Genomic DNA, 15,505 nt, shown 5'->3' on the forward strand with positions numbered 1-15,505 from the left:
ACTGCCTTACACACTTCCAACACAACTCTACCGTCTTAAAATATGAAAATACTTAAATACACTGTTTTGAAATACCAAATTAAGAAATCTAAAAAAAAAAAAAAAAATCAAGAAACTTTTCTGAATAGATTAATAAAGCTTTATTTACCACACACCCATATACTCAACACCATCAGTGTTCAGAACACCCTTGAGTAACAAGAAAGCACAACAACCATCAGTGTGGCCCCTTTATCCCAATGCACCCGTACACTAGCAAATCATTCATGAAACTCATCCAACCTGCCATTACCTGCCTCCTGACAACCATTCTGGCTAACCCCCAAGCCCCAACCCCACCTCCTTGCTACCAGATGGGAAGAAGCATCCTAGTGCTCTGGATGGTTCGAAGTTCCAAGTGTACCAGTTTGGGGGACACCATGTGTGCATGCTGATGTCAGCAGCCTGAAGTCAGCAGCTCCATTCAGTTGTGTTTTGAAGTTTCTGCCTCTGTGCTGAGTTTGGCAGGAATCAGCTTACAGCCAAAAAAGTGTGGGAGAGAGGATAACAGAGAGATGGTATGCAGCACAAGTCTAATTATTTAGGAAAGCAAGGTAACAACAGGCAATCCTGTCATTAAGAACATGACCATAGAGAGAGGGGAAGTGTGATATCAGGGGGTGGTGACTTGTAATGGTTTCATCCTGTCCAAGGGAGTTTCTGTGCAGGGAAGAAGAGGATCATCTGGTCCAAACTACCTCTTACAGAGAACATACACAAAAAGGCTTATCCCAACGATGTACGGATTCCATAATTTTTATGTGACTGGAACTCTGGATTTAGTTTAGAACTCTAACTCTTACCCTATTCCTTCAAGAAGTAGAAGATTAACTGGTGAAAGTCTCACACCACATACATATGCTTATACGCACCCCAAATCAGGTCTTCCAGGTAGCTTCAGCTTGGCTTCTCTTCAAACCTTAAATTGCTGGTTGATGGAGTCAACCTACTACATCCCATGCCCTAAGGCCAACATGGCTCTCCCTCCTGACACCACCTTTTTCAATGACATCTCAAAGACAAAAGAACAAACAAGGAACTCTCACTCTACCTGCTGAAGAGTTAAGACAGTCTCACTGTGTTAACTTTTATCAACTCATCATTATCAGAGAGAAGACTTCCAGGTAGTAAGCAGCTTGTTTCAATTGCTGAACTCAACAGCTGTCCTCTATGAAACACAGTTCCTGGTGGGCTTTTAAATTTTACATTGTGACCAAGACTACAGACCTGGTCAACCTCCACCCCAAGACCCGTTAAAGATAGGTACATCATTCAAATGAAAGGCAATCAATTGTAACATTGATTAGGAGCCAAACGAACATGGATCCAAATGCTTTTAAGTAGCATAAAATATTAAAAATAACTCATATGGCCTCATACAACAGCCACAAAAGTTTATTTTTAGGGACAAAATCCTCTCATTCAAGAAAACTGTAACAGATGATGAAATTTATTTAATTCACACGTATAAACTGTGAGAATAAGCTAGCAGAAACCTATGTTGGGAACATTCATGGACTGGATTACAGGCCTGATGACTGGCTGAATACTGATGTTTGTGACTGAAAGCTCCAGAAAATTGAAGTCTGACTTTAAAGTTTTTAGGAAACTGAATGCCATGGATATGGACAGTATGGATGATAAGAGTGTGGAATTTCCAAATATTTTACATGCAAATAACATTACTTTCACATTAGAAAACTTGTTAGGAGTAGCTTATTTCTTATTTTGTTCGGTCCTTATTTTCCCTTCATATTCACAAGCATTTCAAAGAGTAACTTGCACAGCAAAACTAGCTAGTCTCAGGTTCACGAAATCGGTTAAATATGTGAACTGCCTGTGTAAAACATACAGTAATTTGTAATTCAGATGCCTTGCTTTCAGGACCACTGTGTGTTAAAGTATGGAGTTGGAGATCAATTAACCACAATTCAGAAGTGCCTTGAAGCCTAAAAACCAGCAATGCACAAATCAACATTTAATTTGCAGTGTAGGAGTTAAAAATGTAAGAGAAGTTATCTACAAAGTGTATATATTATAAACCACAAAATGAAATAAATACCAATGTGCACTACCAACAGCCTCAGCAATTACATACTATGAATATTTCAACGTAATTTTTTTTAATATCTCCTGCTTTTAACAAAAATTTGGGAACAACCACGCCATTTAAGCTACAAATGGCACATATGTGCCATTATTTGCACAATCCAAGGATCCAAACCCAATTTTTTTTCCACATATTTCTCTTTCTACCGCAGGGAATACGGTAGGCTTGGAGAGGTTTCCTTGTCCTTAGGCTGCTCACATCCCTGACTGCTTCCCTCCTTCAAATTTCTGCATTCTTCAGAAATTTGAGATGTGGTGGACAAATCAAGACATGTCCTTGCTTCAAAATACATTTTAGGCAATTTTAACGCTAGAAGAGAGCAGTAAAAATAAGAAAATGCAAAGTTACCAGAATTTCCTGAACAGACTGCCTATGACCTCAATTAGTCATCAGACCAGCTATAGAGAAAATATGGATGCTTAAAGAGATTAAAACCAATATTGACTAAAATGTGCCAATTTGCAGAAATTCAGCATTGCTGCCACTTAAAAGGACTGAGAAAAATAATAGTTCTACCATCCCCAAAAGCAATAAGTCTTTTGTTCAGTTTCTATAATTAACTATAAATTCTATGAGAGCAGAAATTCTAGACCCGAGGTCAAGCTTTGGGCCTTTCCTACAAACTGCTTTTCAAATGTTCACAGGTTCCTGCTAATTTCTCTTGAAAAATTATTTTGAAGAAAGGGGGGAAAAATAAGTTCATGCTAAAGTAATAAATTCAAAGTAAACTCAACCCAACTCACCCAAATAACATAGAAATTATTTTTTCCTGACAAAAGTATTTTACAGTTCAGATGAAAATTTAGGGATAAAATATTTCCTTTAAAAATACAAACCAGGTGAGGAACTGGAAGAAGGGATTACGTAGTCTTATACTTAAAAACAGATGAGCCTTCTGACTGATCACAACCCTCCCTCCAACCTTAATATTTCCACACTTTGCCCACTAAATTACAGAAATGCACAACTTGCATTAGAAAAGCACTAAATGCTAAAAGAATAATTAACTCTGTATTTGTGCATTTCAGCCAATTTTTAAATCTGTGATGCTCCCCTGAATATAGCCATCACAAATTTTCTTTTTATGATGATACCTTCAAGTGGAAGTTTTAGTTAAAAAAGCTAAAACAGCATCTTCTGACCCATATTAGTCATACTGTTTGTATATAGTTATTGCAGTAATGGTAGCAGCGTTCTGTGCAGGTTCTGCTGTCATCACTATGGATACAGAGACCAGAACTATATTAAGCAATGTAACTTACTGTTTTCCTTACATCATTCTTTCTCCTTTCCAGCGGGAAAGCTGCATTTGTGTTATGTCTCCAAAGCTAAGTGTTTGTTACCAAAAGCAACATCAAAAATATTAATTCCTTGTATTACTACCAAGATTCCGTAATTTTTATGTCACTGGAACTCTAGATTTAGTATAGAGGTCTAATTCTTATCCTGTTCCTTCAAGGAGTAGAAGAGTAACTCATTAAAGTCTCACACCATATACATATGCTTATACACACCCCAAAGCAAGTCTTCCAGGTAGCTTTGGCTTGGCTTTTCTTCAAACCTTATTAACAGGAAACCTCTGAACTGAAGCCCAGAATTTACCACCACCACCAGATGTTCTATTCTTCATTGACTACCTACATCTACACAAAATTTCCTGGAGAGAGCGGGCCTCTTCAAATAAAAAAAGAAAAAGCCACCCAAAAAAGCCTCCCCCCAAAAAGATGTAGAGGTCATTGTTTAATGACCACCTTCATTTAGGGTCGCATCTGTTTAGGATTTAGCATAAAGCTAGAAGCAGAAGGACTCAGGCTGGATATGAATATATCCTGTGCTCAGGAATTTTTTTATGGTATCAAAGAAGGATTAATATATAGCCCCTAACACCATGTAAAAAGGAGATGCAAGTTAACATCCTGTTTGCTTGTCTGTTTTTCAAAAACAAAAATTATTATGCAAAGGCTTCTAAGGTAAATTATTCACCCTAATAAGAGTCCAAGTCAAATTTATATATAAGGTGATTTGTTAAGAGTTAGCATACATTAAAGGCAGAGGAGTACAACCTGTATTCTTCTCCTTAAAATAACTATGATGCTATATACTTCAGACTCCCAGGAATATTACTACTAGCAAAACAACACAACAAGACTTCCAGAAACAGGAGAAAGTTAAAATACATTGAGTATTATACTATGAGAAAAAGCCTACCATTCCTTTTGGACATTTTTCTTGTAGAAATTTAGATTAAAGGAATAGGCTGAAAGGAAGAACTCCATGATCACAGCTGCCTCAATTCCTTTGGACCTATTATGATTCTGCCAAGCTTTTATCATCCTATCCTTAAAGTTAAACCGAGTAGACTGATCCTGAAAGAGGGAAATGACAACACAACCACCTGCTTACAATAGATACAAAAATAACCTGGAATGCCAAACTTGCAGTCCTGTTGACAACTATGACTTTTTAAGTGCCTTTTTCCTTTCCACATTCTAAATACTATTTTACTAAAATAAGAGCTGAACTTTTTTTTTTTAATGAGCATCTTGGTCAGCAATTTAAAGACACACCTTCCACAATACAGCTGGGAGCGTGGACTGTGTTACAATATATCTTCCACATGTTGTTTAAGGGCAGTATTTCTGTGGTACCTGGAACAGCTACTATTAACTTCTGTGAGGTGATAAAGGCTGCCTCTTGGTACAGAGCATTGTATCTCACTTAATGCATTCATTTATGGGTACAGTTATAGGCCATTATTGCCTTCACATATCCTCTTCATCCTCCTTAATAAGGAAACACTGTCCAAGCTGCATTTGTCCGCAAACTTGCCCAGGGAATTCAAGTTGCCTGCTTTACTTCTTGCCACAGAAAAAAGAAAAAAAAAGTACTGATTCATAGCTACCAGTGAGAAACAGACAAAAGAAATCACATCACTTCTGATAGTAATCTACTCTGTAACGAAGATAGCAGTGTATGTGGACAGTACACAATACAATCAAAACCAAATCACTATCTCTGCCAACTCCTGCTTCTGTAAATGGATTTAATGAAATTCAAGCACATGAAAACACAGCATTATTTCCAGAACTTAATAGTTTCAAAAGAAATTGCCGTCTAAAGAATTGTGATATATTGGGAAGACTTACGCAACTTAAGGTCCCAAAGAAGAGAATAAGCAAACCAAATTTCTACAAGCATCTAGACATAAAGGGTAGTCAGGCTGATTTGAAAGGATTTATATTGACTGTTCACATATAACTGGTAATGTGTCTTATAAATACATGAGAAGGAAAGGCATCACATCAGAGGCTTCTAATGCTGTATTGCATAGTTTTCCACCAGCTTTACAACTAGGTAAGAATAACCAACCTTGCATATATAAAATGAGATTACTAACAAGGCAACAAAACCACAGAAAATCTGGAGGTTTTAGTTAACCGAAAGTGAGCAAGAACTATTGAGACTACTGAGAGAAGAGGAAAAAGAAATAAAAAACTATTATGTTGGAACTTGTGAACAAGGGATGCCAAATGTAAGGGAGACAAGTACTCTTTTCACTTTATACAATCCTGATAAGGGTTAAGCTAGAATATCAGGTCCCGTTTTGAGCACAGCACAATATTTATAAGCCCTGAATTTCCTGGGGAATGAAATTCCCTGCATCTCAGGCACTGCTAGTTAAAACACATTTCAGGAAGTGCGCTCAAGACTGCTTCTCTTCAGAGGAAGTTCTCCATAAACGTCTGCCAGGAAATAACCCAGATCCTTCCTTTACTACAGCACAGACAAACTAACCTTGGCAACCCCTGGGTTGTTACTTGCTGGTCCTGCTGCCTATCAAGCTGGCCAATATTTTTTCCACAGTATTTTATGACTTGTCAGTCCGTTTGTATCCACCAATTTTCCTTTTCTTATAAGGACACTCATTACAACCTGGTCTACAACTACAACTCAAGATGCTACACCAATAACAAACACTATCACAAAGAATAACAGGAAGCCTGGCAAGCCTAACTCAGTTTACAGCTAAATATTGAACTTTACAAGCCTTGAAATGGTTATGGTCTGGTTTGAATTTTGGTCTTTCCGATGCTCCCAGAAAATCATCTTCAAGTTTTCTTTTTAAGAGCAGGAAGATAACACACTTTAAGATGCAAGGCTGATGTGGAGTTGATCCACTAAGTGTCTGAAATCTCGACATACTGGAAAGTTAAAAAGTTGACCACCTAGCAGTAAGAAGCACATTGTCATTGATTATTTTGTGTGAGAATGGTCTTGGTGAATGATTCAGAATATCCTGCTCTTTTAGAAACTTTCCTAGGCCAGCGTTAAAACAGTCTTGTGCATTTCCTGCAGCAAATAACAGCCAGTACAGATTAACCCATTAAGCAAAATACAGGATCAAAGAACAATTACACATTACCAGTGAGCAAGTGAAGTTTTCTCATAGAAATACGAGCTACAGCAAACTTCACTGCAAATATAGCCCTGCATTCCCAAATGCTGTAAGTCTATTTTTAGAGAAGCGATAAATACATTAGTGGGATGGAATGGAATAGCCATAGTGGAACAGAGTTAGTTTTGCTTTTTAGACCAATAAAATGAGTTGCATCCACCTTCATTACAACTATAAATAAGAGCCTACCACCATAAGAGCTAAAAAACATGTATAGGCATGCTTGACTTCAGGTACAAGAACTACTCTTACTGATTTGAACATGTCAACATGGTTGCACAAATTTGAACAGGTATGTGTTTGCAGGGCTGGGATGAAGAAAAAAATTAGTTGCCCCAAGACAAGAAGAATGCATTCCGTGAAAAGGTCTCAACATTTCCAAGCTGAAACAATGCTGCAATGTGCAGGCGAAAGCCCTGATGTATGGGCAAAAGCTTCATGGATATTTAACCAAGTCAACCATTCACAAATCTGCAATTTAAACAGTCTGGAAGGTAGCAGCAGCATTACATGGCTATTCCTGGCATCATCAGAGTGTACTACTACAGATCCATCCAAGTCTTATTACAAAGGAATACTATTTACAGAGTCAAACTTTGTTTTCTGCTTTATATTTCCCTATTCACATTTACCAGAAGGGCTCACAACCAAAACAAATAACTTGTTTTGGTATAAAGACGACCTTTGGCACCTCCAGAGAGAAGACTAAAACACTACTTCATTCTACCTCAGTAACATATTCGGAGATAATCTAGACAGGCTGAAGTTTTATTAAACTCCTCTGAGGGATGAGACAATTGAGAATATCACAAGCACTGAAATTTACTTCCCCCAGCCCACTTTCTATGTAAAAAGACAACAGTTGCTCTGGGGACAGGCTGAGGAACAACAGCTATGCTGAGCAAAGGCCAGGACAGAGTTCAGAAAGGCATTAGGCACTACATGGCATGGTTTGTGTTCGTTACATTCAAGTTCGTTGGTTTTATAACTCTTGTGATGGCTGGCAATTCAGGTAGAGCACAGAGCCCTTCACAGTAAGACCCCAGCCAGAGAGAAGAGCGTGTTCTGCACTAAACCACTGGTGAACTTGCACACCCTTGTGAACCCAGCCTGCTTGGAAGAAGTTGAAGTTTAACATAACCTTGGTGGAAAAGTCAATCTTTCTCCAATGCCCCCAAAGTCCAGAATAATAAACTAGATAGCAGCCCAGCAAAATTCCACTTTCAGAAGCCAGGAGGAGCTATAAGCACATAGGTGTTATTGGCAAGAAGCAATATACATTAATTATCTTGACACTCGAGAATAGAATGGTTACTCTTTACAGTTTTAAGTGCGAACTGAAATCTTTTGAAACAGATTTTGTATCAAGAAGGGAAAAGCCCTGAATGTATTAAAACAAGATTACAAGCATAACATCCAAAACATACAGAAGTCATAGATCTCTACAGATTTCGTTAGGGAAGCGTTTCTTACTGTAAGAGATAAAGGAACATTAATTTATCGATCCACCATACTGTTTTTAAGTGAATGCTATGCTGGATACAACAAGGTTGCTCATCAAATACTAGTTAATTTCAACTGAAATAAAACCATGAAGTTGGAAAGCATCTGATGTCACTTGCAGTAGGGGTATAATCAGAAGAACATCTTTTGGAAGCTGCTGCTTAGGTGGAAGTGCTAGCACCACCTACTGTCAATGACTGTCCAACATCTTTGAAAATATACGCAATAAATACCCGTACAATTACATGTACTTTTACCTACAAACCCCTGCACCAATTCAGTGCATAAAGACTGGCCTGAGGAATAAGTCAGAATTATAAAGCTAAATAGAACTGTTGCTCATAATCCCTCCCTACTGATATATGTCTTCTGCATTTGCTAATAAACAGAGTAAATAAACAGCATCAGGAAGAAGACAAAGAATACTTTATGAGCTGAAGCAAATAAGTGTCATCTATGCATTCAGGGTTTCTGGATAAGGTTAGCAGCGTCATTCAGTCAAGTTTTCCACGATCGCCATGCTTTTCTCTTTCATGGACACATACCTTGATATCTGGGGGGTTAAATACAGAACTGCCAAGTACTTTCAGGTGCTATTCAAATCAGTGAGATAATCTGTTTTGAGAGCAAATTTTAAGTGTTACAGCAAAAAAAATGGCATGTCTGAGCAGGGACCTAAAATTGAAACCTTTGATCCTAAGTTCTATTACTCCATCCAATACAGATGCTAATAATACCATAAGATGAATGGGTAAAGCCAGCACTACCATGGCAAACTTCACAGGAAGAAATGCATCCTGTAAGAGAAGGGCTTGAAGAGTGCAGTGAACAGGCAAGTGTATTTTTGGTACCAAACAAGGTAGCGGTTCTGTGGAAGAAAGTACATGACTGCATAATAAGACGACTATCATGATACACATAAGAGCTTAAATTTTTGCAATATGAATACAAGACTTACAGTAACAGTTTATAAAGCAGCTGGGTAAGCAAGAGATTCAGAACATTTTTCTGTCATTGCAACTGGAACTGTCATTCCAGTATTTGCATATATAATACCAATTTCAGAGAGTAAGTAGCACTAATCTCTTCCTCCTACCAAATCCCCAGCCAGACAAAATACACATACTTCAATGTAAACCTGACAAGTCAAAAGTACTTGCAATTTACATTTAAGATCTTATGCTGCTGCTTCTTACTTGCGATTATATTTCACAGCCTTGTTATTCACAGGGCTGGTTTTCTGTGAAGTCTTATCTAGGAAGGTACTGCAAGTTATTTACCTAAGAAACTAATAAATACTTAGTTGTCATGGTTTTACCAGGATATGACTCACTTCAGCCTTTTACAAACCATGTATTCCAAAGAACAAATGGCTTCAGTTCACAAAACATACAAGTGTGCTTTTTTGCCTATGACATCACGACAGTCATAGCTGTTCCTTTTAAAAGGTCAAACAAAAAGAAAGAAAGCATTAAAAAACCCTGAAATCATAGGTCTGATTTGTAGGCCTTGCTATATGATAAACTGAAGGGTGGCAGGGGGGAAGGACCTGTTTTGCCAGCCCCCACCCCCCCCTTCTGGATTTCCCACATTATTAGTTTTCCATGTTCAAAAAATATTTTTAAAATGTCTGGGTTTCCATCTGAATCATAATTCAGAATTAACATGATACATAAGGCAACAAATTTTAGTCTTAATTGATAAAAATACCAGTACTGGTGCTTTTTGTTCAAACTGAAGTACTTTGGGTTTTTTCCAGTTTGGGTGACAAAACTGAAGACTACTATTTTTTAAACCACTGAAATTATTCCTTGAAGTGGTGAAAGCAGATGGAATTCCTTGGAGAAAACTAATTGCATAATACAAACATCATCCCATACCAGAAAAGGGAAGGGAGAAATTAGAAAGGAGAAGCAATTAGTCACCATAAACTTGAAAACTGAAGTTTAAGAAAGGCTGACTAACATCCAGACCATTCATAAAGTAAGAAAGAAGTTAAGCAAAAAAGCTACTTAAGAATAAAGACATCTACCCCTGCAAATTTAAATAGTCAGGAGACGCTAAGTGACCATCTGCTGTTTCATGAAGGTGAAAATATGGAGAGATCCCGGAGAGGCAATGCTCTGAAGTTGAACTGCAAGATAACAGTTTTAAGATCCATTAGGGGCCTAGTCCATGTGAAATGCTAGCAGACACATCTCTTCTGTTCTCAAATGCATTACAGCCCAGGCAAGGAGAACATCAACGTAATCTAAAACAGGTGATATAAAAGTTTTTAAATAAGGGTTTCCACATCAGCAAGTTAAATGCAAGAGTGCTCTTGAAGTAGCAGGAGATGCATTTTGTTACCTGCCAAAGCCTGAGCAATAGAAAAAAGAAATAATGTAATACAGGCTCCCAAACCACCAACCACAGGGAAGGCTGTAGAAAGAAAAAACACACAAACCAGAAAAAAAAAAAAAAAAAAAAAAAAAGGATCCAACAAGTTATTCTAGCCACACTCAAATGTAAGAATATTCCAAACATCCATATATGTCAGCAGCAATAAAAGCAGAAGTCAGGAATACCAAGTATGCTGAGAAATAAAACTGAAATTTGCAAATATAACCATTCACCCTGGGAGAAGGAGGGTCACAAAGAATCCAAAAAATAGGAGACCAGAAATAGATTTTTGTAATACAAAGAATACTGTGGTTACCCAACTTCTCTACTCCTGCTTACAGCTAAACTACTTAAGATGAGGCCAAGTGCCCCTACAGTGAAGATTTTGCTTAAGACAAATTTTTATGTACCACAGAAAAGCAGAATGTGAGAATAGAGAATCATTAACATTTCGCTCCAAAGCCAGCACATTGGTCTGGTCAGAGAACTTCCAGCTAAGTAGTTTTGGTAGGTCAGAAAACACCTTACAAATTCCTCCCATGCGTGCTAAGTTACTTGCACAGGTCTACCCACCTCTGTACCTCTCAGGCTGAATGGAAGGGCCATAAATGGGATGTCAGAGAAAGGCCAGTTCTAGGAGGCTCAGGGAAAAAGACAAACCAAGAAATTCTGTTTTAACACCCATTGTTTAAAAAACAGGATTTTCAACAATAATTACAAGGAAACAACAACAACAACAAAAAAACAGCACAAAAAAATCTCAACTTGAACCTTTTTACCCAGAATAAAACCCTGTGTATAAGTGAAATCATTAGCTGTTCCACATACCTTAAGTAGACTTTCCAGCTCTCAGCAGCAGGTGCTCAATACAGGATGAAACATGAAATCTGAAATGAACATTTAGAATTTATTAGGATATTTTCTTGACTTAACATCAAAGTAGTCAAATATCCAACAAACTTAAAGTAAATAACTTATACTCTTATTATGAAGACAAGACAACCTTCCAAAGGAATGAGCTGCAGTACATACCCGACTTTACAAGTGCAGATTATTTAGCTGGAAGTCCTTGGAGCGGGGCAGTAGGGGGGAACAAACAGAACTCAAAAGAGATACCTTATAAAGCAAGTTGCCAAAAATCTTGTAGGTCCCATGAAGGTAAACTACAAATTTCACAACTTGCATGAGTTTGGTATTTTGAAGAAGGAGGAGGGTTAAAGAAGGATTCTGAAGTGAACCTTTAATACAGCTAACATATATTTGATAGCAACAACAATTCAGTGAGTACTGAAAACCCTCAGGAGTGATTCAAAACGTTAGCAGCATCCAGATCTAGAATTAGAAAGAGTGCTTTCCTGGGGGGAAAAAAAAAAAAAAAAAGTGTGGGGGAGGAACTAGCAAAAAGCATTTATTTCCTCAGGGTATGCACATCATAGGACAGCCAAGCCAGTTTTTAGCTGAAGTAACAAATACATACAGATATAGCTCAACACATACACGTAGTACACTGTCCAGAAAGAGTTGTGGGGTTTTTCTTTAAAGGAAATGATCGATCCGAAAGAATCCCAGAGTTGAGTAATCTACAAAGCTGGTTTTGCTACTTTGCTAGTTGTTTTTGCTATTTTGCCTCTCGAACAAATATATACTATAGGGACAAAGGCAGTACCAGTAGAAAGCCTAAGCTTACACATTAAGCACTTAGCACAGTTTTTCAGAACTGTTTCTGAACCTTTATTCACCTTAGCTACTTAAGTTTCTCACACAAAAAGGCCACCAAAAGATTTCCACAAGAGAAGAGAACCTGATGAGATAAAGTAACACAAAAAAGTTAAAGAAGAAACTGTAAAATTTTTTAAGTGTTCATCTAAGCTATAATAAACTAAAAAATGAGGAAACCAAAATACTTAAATTTGTAGATGAAAGCCACAGAAATGAGCCACAGACACTCACCTGAAACACACATCCATACCGTGAGGAAAAATATCACTTGAGTACTTGAACTGCTTTTATGGTGGCATGTAAAAGGACCAGCACTGCCTTGAAATACTAGTTTTAAAGTTAATACAGAATCTGTTAAGTCAGCCGGCTGTCCCATTAACTCTACCAGACTGAGTGGCAAACAGCTTTCCCCAGAATCATGTCTGCTCTGAATATTTTTATGGAGTTAGTCATGATTTGGGACAATTCGTGAACATACCAACAATTAAGACAATGTGAATGACATCATAAGTCCTTCAGGAAAAGGGAAATTGCTCATGAGACTGCTTCTCAGATTGAAAAACCCATGCAGTTATTGATTTTAATTAAAGATGTTTTCTGATATGGCAAAAGCTACTTTTAATTTCCAAGGCAAACCGTAATGACCTTTCCCCACTCTGGGAAGTTACGTCAATAGCACCCTTAAAGCATTTTGTTAAAATAATGGTCTGTGTAATACCATAGGACTTACATGCAACATCAAATATGCACCAAAGAGAAACACTAGAAAAATATTATTTTAATTGCTTAGGCATCAATAATCCAAACACTTACAAGCATGTTAAATTTTCCACACAAGTTACCCCACTGATTTTCAATAGAACTACCCATGTGTGTAAAATTCAGTGTACAAATGCATGCTAGTGTGATTTGATGTTGGATGGCAACCCTCGAGCACAAATAAAGGGCCTGTTTTCGTCATTAGCTGCTAAGAGAGTAATGCAGTCAGAGACGATGCAAACATAGGATCATTTCATCTCCCTTACACTAACAGCCATTTCCAGGCATACCTTCCCAAGATTTGTTTTTGCAGGTTACTTACTGATTGACTTCATTTGTCAATTACTTAGGAAGCAAGCGGTGACAAGAACTCTCCTATGCTCAACTCAAGTTTGACCAGTTGTAACACTTCTTAAAACATCAATTAGTCTTGTTCTAATAGGGATAAATGCTGAAAGCTTCTAAAGTGGTCAAAAGGAGATTAAACATAAAAATTTGGTTTGGGTTAAACAAAGTATTGTGCTTTTATTTCAACTTTTTTAAAAAAAAAAGTATATCTCTTACAGAATGGTTTCTTTAAAGTAAAAAAAAAAAACCAAATATATGTGCTAAAAAAAAATAAAGGAATTTTTCACAGCTTTTGAAATTTCTCTACCTTTCTCCGCAAGGGTAGGGTTTTCAGTAAACTGACAATATTTAAATGTTAAGTTTAACATTTTTTGTGGTGGAAAACTATTACTTTCTAGACTTTTTTCCAACTGGCTGTAAGTCACCCATTTGGTCCAGTTTTATTTGTTTCCTATCTTTTTTTTTTTTTAATTCAGTTTTATCTATCATGGTCTTACCTTATTTTCCTCTTTTAAAAAAATCACACATAATCCTACCTGTTTTTCAATTAAAACAGAACATTTTACTTGTAGATCTAAACCTCCATATACACTGTCTGAAATTTTAAGTTTTGTCTTCCAGTATCATTCCATTCCCTCTTCTTCACCAAGCATACCACTGAAGACATAAGCCAATTACTAGTAACCAAGAATAAAAATCTTAAAATATCTTCTAGGCATAGAGCTTGTTCCTCAGCTACCTTATGTCTTCAGCTACCTTTAAAGCTCTTTGATCAAGTTCTTCAAATCTGTCCTCTTTGCTCTTATCACTCCTTTAATTTACTCTTCACAAATTCCTCTCTTCCTAACCCTCTCCCAGATCTTCAACTCCATTTCAGTACAGCGATTCATCATCTCAAGCCTTACAAAGCTAAAGATGGACCACTAAAGATCAATGTTACTCGCTTCACTTCCTTCTTCCACCTCTGATGCGCAGCAGCAAAGCAAATAAACAATTCAGTGCAATGCAGCATTTTTATCCTTAGAAAGCATTTAACGTCATCAGATCTGGTCTCTAATGATGCCCCTTTGGCACTACAGTAAGTCACAGTAAAACTGCACTAAAGATCACGGTAAACAGGAAAGACTTCAAGAGCTCTGTCAGTGTAGGGCAAGAACAGTAACAGAAATTTCTGGACACAAGTAATATTTTCTTTAGCAGAGATGAGACATAATTATAACAAAGTTATCTGCAATGTTATCGTTCCTGCTAGTTGTACACATAGGTTTTTAGATACTCTCCTATATCTTGCGTAAACAACTGTATATACAGAGCTCCTCTACATCTCAAGCAATGAGGGTAATGGACGTGCCTGGAGCACTTTCAGCAGTAGCACCAAGAAGAAACCTATGCAGAAGAATAGTACAACACAGCCCCAAGCACAGTCTACTAACAAATGACCTATGGCCTTCAGGAAAGTCCCAGAACAGTCAAGGCAGTTACTGAATTCTAGACTGATTCAAAAGCACTATTTGCACGGACACAATACTGTAAAGATTTACTAGTCTTGAAACCCTTAGTGTTTTGGGATAATTGGCATACAAGCACTAACTTGATCTTAACATTGCTTAGGGGCTTGGACACCAGAAGAATGTATTCCATAAAGCAGAATTGGGAACAGACTCATTGGACCCAAACATAGACCATAAGCATGTCACCACAAAACATACCCATATGGCCACAGTCAGCCCCACCACCAGTAGTTCTACAGGACTTTTAACCAGATTGTTTTAACTTAATTGGGGGAAGAAGGGCAAACTTCAGCAAGATCTCAATTCCATATCATATTAAAAACACCCAAAAAATAAAGGAGTCCATACTTGCTACCACCACCCATTCATAAGCACCATCACACAAAATCTGCTATAAAGACAAAGGTTTAACAACATAGAACACAAGTTCAACATAACACTTAAAACTGCTGTAACACAGACTCAGTCCAAAAAACTATCGTATTTCAAGTGACAGCTGTGCATTAAGTACTCGCATTATATGCACATGGGCACCAGTTCCCCCCTCCCCATTTCATTTTGACTATGCTTCAAATCCTCTCTCAAGACTCACTGCTTTAATCTTGCCTTTCTAAAACTGATCTCGACTCAGCAACCCACAAGGTCTTGCCTTATTTTACCACTTCTATCAACTTCAAG

At 37.5% G+C, this 15,505-nt stretch overlaps 1 protein-coding gene across 2 annotated transcripts in view; it reads right to left on the minus strand.

Annotated features, from left to right (window-relative positions):
• The window catches only part of PTK2 (protein tyrosine kinase 2), a 227,748-nt gene that overhangs the window by 200,612 nt on the left and 11,631 nt on the right, over positions 1–15,505 (minus strand). For both annotated transcript variants that reach the window (XM_052787688.1, XM_052787689.1), the window contains exon 2: positions 11,319–11,377. The gene's annotated coding sequence lies outside the window, so the exon portion shown is untranslated. The remainder of the gene's footprint in view (positions 1–11,318; positions 11,378–15,505) is intronic.

Source organism: Harpia harpyja, chromosome 5 (assembly GCF_026419915.1).
Source record: "Harpia harpyja isolate bHarHar1 chromosome 5, bHarHar1 primary haplotype, whole genome shotgun sequence".
NCBI lineage: Eukaryota > Metazoa > Chordata > Aves > Accipitriformes > Accipitridae > Harpia > Harpia harpyja.